Raw genomic sequence first — 9917 nt, forward strand, 5'->3', positions numbered from 1 at the left:
AAAAAATAGGGGAGAATTTTATACATATACATGAATTTTATACACATAGAACTTTAGACAGTTGTACTGGAGACCATAATAAAGCTAGAAATGGCATTTTCTCTTGATCAAAGAATTATAACTGTATGTTATCAATTATCTCTAATTAGTGAGATTCTAGTTGGGTTCATTGACTGCTAGTGTCCTACCAGATTTTTGATATTCAAATAAAAGTTGAAAGGCATCTATCAAGTTAATGCTTCGGGTGCTACTAGCAAAACAACCCACCAGAATGGAATGTGATGACTTATAAATAACCCAGTAGTCTGTGACTTTTTGCCCAGAGGAAAGTGAAGCATCACTGAGTAACAGTCAAGAGAACAAGAACACTTCAGGGCTAAAAAGGATAGTAAATGGCTTCCCAGTGAAGAAATATGTACTAATCTGTAGACAGGGGTTTTAGTAAACTTACAAGTGTCTGCATTATTTTCAATCAAGATTTCCCTTATATTTCTTCTTCAAAACAGGATTCTCTTAGATGCTGGCCTATATGTTATACTAGCTAGAACATGAGTGTTTTTCATCTAAATTCAGAGCATCCATTAATCAGACAGCTTGCTGTAGTTGTTAAAAGGGGCAGCCTCTAATCTGGTTGTTATATGCTGCTTTTCTCTACCCGAAGTAGTCTCAAAGCGGCTTACATTGGCCTTCCCTTTCCTCTCACCATAACAGACACCCAGAGAGGTAGGTGAGGATGAGGGATCCCTGACATTACTGCTCGATCAGAACAGCTTCATCAGTACTGTGGTGAGCCCAAGGTCACCCAGCTGGCTGCATGTGGGGGAGTGGGGAATCAAACCCGGCTCACCAGATTAGAAGTCCGCACTCCTAACTGCTACACCAAGCTGCTTCTGACCTCAGAGTCACCATCCTTCAACAAAAGAACTTTAAGAGAAGCATCAGTCTGAGACAGATGAACTTGGATTTACTCTTGCTACTTCCTTTTCTTCAGGCTGAATTGATTTGTTGGGCAATATCCTGCCAACCTTGTGTGGGAGGCACCCAGTGCCTTCCGACTTTCCTAAAGCTCTTTTTGACCCTAGAATGATCATTTAGGGCAGGGGTAGTCAACCTGTGGTCCTCCAGATGTTCATGGACTACAATTCCCATGAGCCCCTGCCAGCAAATGCTGGCAGGGGCTCATGGGAATTATAGTCCATGAACATCTGGAGGACCACAGGTTGACTACCCTTGATTTTGGGGGTTGAGGGACCATGCAGAGCAGCTGCCATGTGCAGCAGTGCACTAAAGTGTGGAGTGGGCAAGGGAATGAAACTGACCCTTTATCAAAGCTTGCTTGTGGGAGAGGAAGGAAGAGAAGTTTCAGCTCTTTGTCCTTCTCAACACCCCTCCCCTGGCCAGTTGTTCCTTCTCTGGCAGACTTTCTCAACATTTTTACTGTTGAGAAAGCCCTGAAACATCCTTCAGGCTTCAAGAAACCCTAGAAGTGGTGCTGTCATGCAGGATACGGTTGGGAAACGCAACTGTGTAAAAACCCACCCGGGGCCCCTCCCCTTCCCACCCCCTCCAGGGTCAGCATTGGCCATTTTGGGAGAGAGGAGGCAGGTCAACATGACCATATATGGTAATATCACTCAATAGATGTCTAACAAATTTTAAAAATATATTTAAAAATAACTCCCACCCATTCAGGAAACCTTTCTATGGCTACCAAGAAACCCCCCGGGTTTCATTTTCAGTTCAGTAAGATGGCGGGAAGGAGCCTTCAGTTCTCCAGTCTTCCATGCCTCATGCACATGTGTACAGGAACAGACTCCCAAGAGCCATTCCCTTGGTTTTCACGAGACTGGGGGGGGGGGGGGAATAATGCTGTTCCAGGTCTTGTCAAGTTGAAGCTCCCCTTCCTCTTATCACTGGGGGTTATCAGATTCTCTCTGGGTAATAATTGCTGCCACCAACAAATCTGGAAGTGTATCTCCTGGACTGATTTGCAAGTCTAGCATTCTGTACCTTCATTGCTATTTAAAGGTTCCACCTATATGCTCCTCAGATGATCAAGGCTTGAGGTGTAGCTACACTAAAAATGTTTAACAACTTCACACCCGTTGAACTTTATACAAGTCTGCCTCAAAAAAAAAATTCCTTAGACGTGGAATTTGGCGAAGGCACGGAGAAATCTGATAGTGCCTCAGACTTATTCCTGTCTGCTTCAAAGCTATAACACTTCTTGGATGACAGGCCCAAGTAATGACCATGCTTATCTTGAGGCAATCATGTTTGTTTACCCATTTATAATCAGCTTTTCTCCCTAGCTAGGGGGGAACCACAGTAGTTTGCCATACAAAGAAGTGCAATAATAAGCAAGGAAGGCAAAGAGGAAAGCTACAGAAAGCAAGCCAGCCTCTCTCTCCCTCTTCAAGAGCCAGCTTGGTGTAGTGATTAAGAGCCGCAGCCTCTAATCTGAAGAACTGGGTTTGAATCCCCATTCCTCCACATGCAGCCAGCTGGGTGACCTTGGGCAAGTCACAGTTCTCAGAGCTCTCTCAGCCTCACCTACCTCTTTTGCCTCCTGCCTCTGGCCACACCCACTCTTCATCACTGAACAGAGGAGAAATAGATCACTCGTAGCTAACAAATGCCCAGACCATCCCTAAGCCCTCCTGAACAGGCAATTATGATCCAGACAGAAATGCTTCAGCTGTCTCACAAAGAAGGAGAATTTGAGGACATTAATGAAATATGGCATGCTCACAAATCAAATGAAGAAAATTCTTTTTCATATCCTTCACATCTTCTTGCAGACAGCTCTCTGTTCCATTCCGTTTGTAAACTCAGCTTAACGAATGAGAATGCCAATAAAGGGAATGTCAGCACTACAGAGTCGCTTGGGCATTGATTGTTCTGGTCTTCCCCGGCTTGTTAAAAATTATGGCCAACTAAGGCTCAAGGAGGTCACAATGTGGTGATTAGCTATCATCACACTGAATAAGGAGCTCCATGTCAGCGAGTGACATGAAAGGGAATGACAAGGAAATGCCGCAAGAAGCAATTAGGAGCCTGGAAATAATTTGCTTTCAGTAGCGGAGCTTGGGGTGGCTGCTCTTTTCATTCTTCCAGTCTCTCTCCATCAATACATTTCATGTCCTTGCATGCAAGACAGAAGCAATGGATTCCACTGCAATGATTCAGAGCAGTTTCCTGTGGGTGAGTTCCATTGGGACTGTACTGGAAACATGATTAGTAACTAGTGCTGCGAACTCTGTGCTGGGAAATGCCTGGATATTTTGAGGGTGGAGTTGTTGGAATATGCAAGATCTGTAATGTGCATGATTAAGAGGGGCATCCTTCAGAGGGTATCCGAGGAAACGTGTATTTGACATAGTTAATTAGGAACTTCCTAAACTCTGTATCTTGATTGACTCAATGGAGACTTCCTTTGAGCACACCTGAGGACACTTGAGCACACCTGCTTGCCAATAGTACAGACTGAATGAAGAAAACAGAACAGTTAGGCAATTAGTTAGGTCTCTGTCTCTCTCTCTTCTTTCCATAAAAAGTTGTTTCTCTTCCCAATAAAACTATTTGGTGCTGCATATTTAAACTCTGCCAGCAGGAAAACCAGGGTTTGGAGAGGGAGGGACCTTGGTGGTGAGGTGAGACTATCTTCCTATACACTTTCTCCACAAGAACTGATCTCTGTTACCCAGACTCCACCTGTAGGTTGGCAGTCTTTATAACAACTGTCCTAATCAGTGACAACTTTTCCTGTGTTAAGCCAGCAAAAATGTTTGCTTCTGCAGGCAGGCACTAATTTCACCCATTCCTCTTTAGCCCTCCATGCCAGCTTTTGCAGGAGGTCTCCACTCCACCTCTAGTATTGACTTTTCAGGTGTCTCGTGTAGCTCCTGATTTTTCCTTTTCTCTGGTTATTGCTTTTTCTTCCCGATGGGGGAGAATTCAGTTAGAAATCTGAATTAAAATCAACTTCTCCATTTAATAACTGTCAAAAGAGATCATAATCTACTTTCATTTCAGACTACGTATTCTGGTAGGCAGAAAAAGTTTTCGGATATTCCTATAACAGGTACAAAAAAAAATTGTTTTGTTTAAAGAAGTAGGAATATATGGATAGGTGGACTGGACTTAGGCAATATAGAGATCTTCACCATTTCTGTTTATTCCCATCAGCCAACTAGCAGAATCCAAAGAAGGACTACATTATCTATAGTTGTGGATCCTTTTATGAGTTGCTGCCATACGGCTGCAGTTTAATGGGAGAATATGTGGGGAGACAACAGGCAGTTTTAGCTTTCTTCCTTGCCCAATTCTCCTGCCGAAAATCACCGCATAGTTGTTAACCAAGTCTGGAGGCTTGTAAGTTTGCCCCAGAGGCAGGCATTAAGATTTGTGCCTTGACCCACTGCCTATATTTGTCACGCTTCAACTATATCAACCAAGTTGTTTGTACTGGAGGAGGGGGTTAAATTCTCTATAAATCTTTGAACAGGTAACCATTAATATGCAAAGGTACCTTAATACGTTAGATGTATTCAGTCTCCTCTTTAAACCTGGAGGATGTAGAATTATAGAGTATAGTCTGATCTCATAGATCTCAAAAGCTGAACAGGCTTTGTACTTGGAGGGGAGACCGCCAAAGATGAAGAAGAAGAAGAAGAAGAGTTGGTTCTTACATGCCGCTTTTCCCTACCCGAAGGAGGCTCAAAGCGGCTTACAGTCGCCTTCCCATTCCTCCCCCCACAACAGACACCCTGTGGGGTGGGTGAGGCTGAGAGAGCGCTGATATCACTGCCCGGTCAGAACAGTTTTATCAGTGCCGTGGGAAGCCCAAGGTCACCCAGCTGTCTGCATGTGGGGGAGTGCAGAATCGAACCTGGCTTGCCAGATTAGAAGTCGGCACTCCTAACCACTACACCAAACTGGCTCACTACACCAAAGATGTCTTTGCAGGGGAAGGCAATCGCAAACTACATCAGCTTAACCCAACCTTTTTCAGCCTTTTTACTGTTGAGAAACCTCTGAAATATTCTTCAGGCTTTGAGAAGCCCCAGAAGTGGCACGATCGTGCAGAACATGGTTGGGAACTATGGCTGTGTACATGCACACTCAGGCCCCTCCCTTTCCCACCCCCTCCAGGCCCGTCATTGGCCATTGGGAGGGGGGGGTCAATGTGGCTATATGTGGTCATATCACCCAATAAATGTTTAACAAATATGTTAGAAATTAATTAATTCCAACTCTTTTGGGAAACCCTTCTAGGGCCAGCACGAAACCCCAGGGTTTCATGAAAGCCTGGCTTAATCACTTGCCTTGAAAACCCTATAGAGTTGCCATAGGTTAGCTGAAATTGGACCACATTTTACACACACAAACACATATTTAAACCATAGGATGGTGGCAGTTTATGCTTCTGCGTAAACATTTTAAACCTTTACCTGACTACAGGAGAGGCAGGCCATGTGGATGTGCAGGCATCTACTACTATGAAGCAGTACCACCCTGCATACATGTAGGGCTGATCTCCCATTCCTTGTCATCATTCAACAGGCTGGGGAGGGGACGGGAGGGAGGGGAGGGGAGTGAAATAGGCATTTCCTCCCCAACTTTGTGACATCACTTCTGGCATAAACTGGAAGAAGTAACAATGTGACACCAGGATTAATGTAAATGTCCCTATTCCCCAAAAATTCCTTTCCTAAATTCCGGCTCTGACCCCAGCCTAGAGTTTGTATAAAATACCTGTTGCCTGGGACTTGAGAATAAAAGGATGCTTATGATCCTGGCCTGCAGGTTATCAGTTGCCCAGATTCTACCTGCAGAACTACAGTTGTTCCAATTCTACCCCCTACCTAGGGGTACTATAAAAGACCTGCTGCCTAGGATGTGAAAGTCTTCTTTCCAACTTTGCCTAGTAATCTCCAGTTGCCCTAAATTCATCTGCCAAATTTCACTTGCCCTACAGTAGGAGGGGGTGTGCTTCCTGTAAAACGTACCGTGAGCTCCAGCATTTTATGCTTGTAAACAGCATTATGTTTCAGTAACATTCTAGAAAAGATTACCAGAACCATCATCTTGCAGTACATTTTCTGTGATTAGCCTCTCCATTCCTTTTCATTGCAGCTACTTCCCAAAGCTGTTCCTTGGCTGGAGGATCCCTCCCCCAGAACTATTCCATGGGGCTTTGGCTTGGTAGGTATTTGGTTGGAGTATTTTCCACAAGTCTGATTGCTAATCCTAGAGCTTTTCCATGTATTTGTTTACCTTTTGAGATCTGAATGATGTCGGAAAGGGATCTATGGTTCTTGAAGTTTAGTGTTAACTATTAGTTTGTAACTTAGTGGGGTTTTTATTTTGGATTGTGGGCCTAAAGTCTGTCAGCTGCTTTGTCCCGTAATGCAAAGGAAAAGGGGTATACAAATATTGTAAACAGATAAATGTAAACTGGTGTGCTAGGCTTTTAAAAAGTATCAAATTTTCAAGGATTTGTCTTGGAAACTGAAGCTTCCATCTTAATTCCAGCACACTGAACCAGACAGTTCACAACGAGCGGTCACATCTTCATTCTCTTTGTACAGAACATAAAAAGTACACTTTTTAATTTTCAGCTGATGTTTTGTAATTGTGAAGGCTGAAAGCCCAAATGTGCACTTTGTCATCAAAACTATCAGATGAAATGGAACTTTTGGCTGTATCCCTGAGGAAGAAAAGGTGTAAGGTAATAATAAGAGTCTTGTTATGTAGTAAATATTTCAGAACTTTATCAGCATTTGTGCCATCAAAGTAAGGCATTAATTGGATAGGCAATGATCATGATACTGCTCTAACATCCTTCCTCATACAGTCGTAAAAATAGAGATATGCCTTTTTTGGCATTGCAAAATCACCATGATGTCACTTCTGGTGCAACCCATATATTTGTGAATGCACTGAATGGGCATTCTCTCTGTTTGACAAGGCATACAATTGTACAACTGTGGCCCATGTATTGTTGCATCAACATATCTTAGAGACTTTGAGGAATCACAGCTTTGATTAGGTTAATTTTACATGTTAATTGAACCAGCTCCAGCTCATATAAAAGCTCCAAGCCTTCTCTTTAGCTAATCTTAAATTACTTTATTTTAAATAGCTATTTTCAGATTATTTATAAATGTAAATATTGTGCTATCCAAGTTTCATAAACTACTTGAAGTGAGGTCTTTTGACCAGGGGGTATTATGCACTGGAAAAAAACACACAAATACACTGCAAAAAAAAATCCCTTTTCCTGGTTTCTGCACCACCATTGTATTTTTGATTCTGCATGGCACTTACTCCTCATGGCAGCGAGCATGCATTTTCTGTGTCATTTCCTTGCAGTATTGTAAACTTGTTTTGCTATGACTTTTCCCTTTATGCTGGTTCCAGGGACACTTTTTTTTTTTTTTTGCATGCATACATGTTACTGTGTCAGGATGCAAGGTAATCCTGTACATAAATACCTTCTATCAGAACTGTTGTGGTTCATAGCAAGAACCTCTTGATATTGGCTACCCACAGGGTCAAAAATATATATTACCAACATATCCTATGAGATAGTGTCTCTGTAACAGCACCACAGTTATGAGTATGGCCTAAGGAATTAAATCCATGAAAGTACAATCTATCTTCACAGCTAGGAGCATTTTCATAAAGTTTAACCAAAATTTGCTCGTATTAAAAACTATTGTATTTGTAAATACAGCATACACAGTACTTATTATATTGCTTGCACATATAGGAGGCAACCGCAATTAGCTATGCCCTCCCCCAACCAGACACTGTTCCATCCTGCCCAATTAAACCTGGGATGGTACAACAACTCTGTATGTGAGAGTTATTAACATGGAAGAGCCAAGAATAATTAATAGACTCGCCCCTCTAAGGGAGATTTCAGGTGACAAAAACAACACAAAACCCCCACTGTTACTGGAGGCTACAGAAGTCAGAGAGAATGATTTGCACTACAATAACATTTCTATTGCGAACAAAAAACACAGAGAGGCAATGAACTGCTGAGGCTAAGAGTTCAATATGTATTCAGACTACAAATTACTTAACACAATTAATTAAATTAAATTAAAGCATGCCAGTCCGTTCTGTGACTGGAACAAGGCTGATCGGAACAGCCCATTCAAATGAGGACTCTGATCAGAGAGAAATTTGAAAGCTTCCCAACTCAATGGCCGCATACGTGTAGCCCCAACAGATGAATCTCAAGAGTGATCAACACCTAGAAGGAAAGGGTATGAGGCAAGGGAACCAGAAGAGCACCTTAGTGGCAAGACTCTTATTCTGTAATTCACCACCACCCACTGCAATCCTGAGACTACATGCAATCTGTTTCAGAAACTATTATCAATTTATCTTCTATGTCTGTCTTTGCTCTTTTCAGAAAGCCTTCCAATGGGTGCAGAAGAAAGGATGTTCTCCATGCCCAACACAGAGCAGACCAAGGCATCAGCAACCAGTGTGCATCCTCCAATCGCTGTGGGATTGTTCCTCTCTAGTCCATCTAGCAGAGCTTCTGCATCTTTAAAAGGTGCTTAATGGAAAATTATGTGAAATACAAAGACTACCATAGGAATGGAGCAATAGTACTTTCATAATCTCATAAAACAAAGATAAGCATTACCTAATTATCACACTTCAAACACTTGGTCGATTTAATATGGGGAAAAGAACAAGAATTTGTGTTAATCGGCTCACATTATAAAGAATGAATCAAATCTAGTCACTCAAGTAATTAATTGATTCAGTGCCTAGAAACACATTAATTCACTGAGATAAATCGTTATTTTAATCAATATAAACCAATTTCTTAAATTCAGTTTTTCTGTATCAGAAGGTGATTGATTCAAATTGCAACTATATTTAGAGCCATTTATTACATATATCAAGAACATAGTAGTTAATTGATGGTTTCTTAATTGAACCTTGATTAGGTTAATTTATTGCAATAGAACCCATTTCCAGGTATCTTCATTACTAAAGAAGTTTCTAGATTAAATAAAGGAAATACATTAAGCAATAACTGTTGACATTTAGTTGATAAAACTAATGGATTAACAGAGGAATTTATAATTTCCTGTGTGTTGAAGATAGTAGATTTGAGATGAATCAATTATACAGTTGGTTGGTCCAGACAAAAAGGTAATATATGGATTTTGTAGCTTGATTCTGATTTGTACCAACTCAACCTCTAACAAATTCCTTTAGAACTCAATTCTGCAGGGCCTGCAAAAAGGAGCTCCTGCACCAGGCATTTGCCTGAGACCGTCAACAGGTCCCTCCTCAGATATCCCTCCATGGCCTGAACCAGTATGTCCTCTCTGGGGGCCTTGGCTGAATTCCATTCCTGTTGTATTGTTTATGATCACTGAAATTGTGTTATTGGATTGTTGTTGTTGTTGTTGTATTTGTTTATGTTATGTACTAATTAATTCCATGTATCCCCCATGTTGTATGTAAACCGCCCTGAGCCTTATGGAAGGGAGGTATAGAAATCAAATAAATAAATAAACAGTACAAAGCTAATACGTATAAAGTTCTTTTCTCCAATTAAGTGGGGCTCATTCATTAGGAAAGAAGAAGGAATTCTATGTTACTATGAATCTTAGGTGACTGAAAATTCAAATAATAATAACCTTAAGGCAAAGAGTAACACTAAGCATGCCTTGGCATGCGCCAAGGAGACCTGCCCAGAGACCCAAACCCTCAGTCTGTGGATTTCTGACAATATGTTGCCCAGTGATCATTTCTGCATTGGGAACTTTGCTGCCTTGGCTCCCATGTGAGAGCATAAATCTGGGGTGGGTGAGGTGTACCGGACCAAATGCTCCCCCAAGCAGGAGCAGGAAGAGGCGGGGCAACCCGTACTG

The 9917-nt window shown here is 41.8% G+C and overlaps 1 long non-coding RNA gene across 1 annotated transcript; it reads left to right on the top strand.

Annotated features, from left to right (window-relative positions):
- The first annotated feature begins 3134 nt into the window (after positions 1-3134).
- On the top strand, positions 3135-9447 carry LOC143841755 (uncharacterized). Its single transcript, XR_013232786.1, has 3 exons — positions 3135-3204; positions 6139-6207; positions 8432-9447. It is a non-coding gene; the product is annotated as an uncharacterized LOC143841755 (long non-coding RNA).
- The last annotated feature ends 470 nt before the right edge of the window (positions 9448-9917 follow it).

This window comes from Paroedura picta, chromosome 7 (genome assembly GCF_049243985.1).
Source record: "Paroedura picta isolate Pp20150507F chromosome 7, Ppicta_v3.0, whole genome shotgun sequence".
Classification (NCBI taxonomy): domain Eukaryota; kingdom Metazoa; phylum Chordata; class Lepidosauria; order Squamata; family Gekkonidae; genus Paroedura; species Paroedura picta.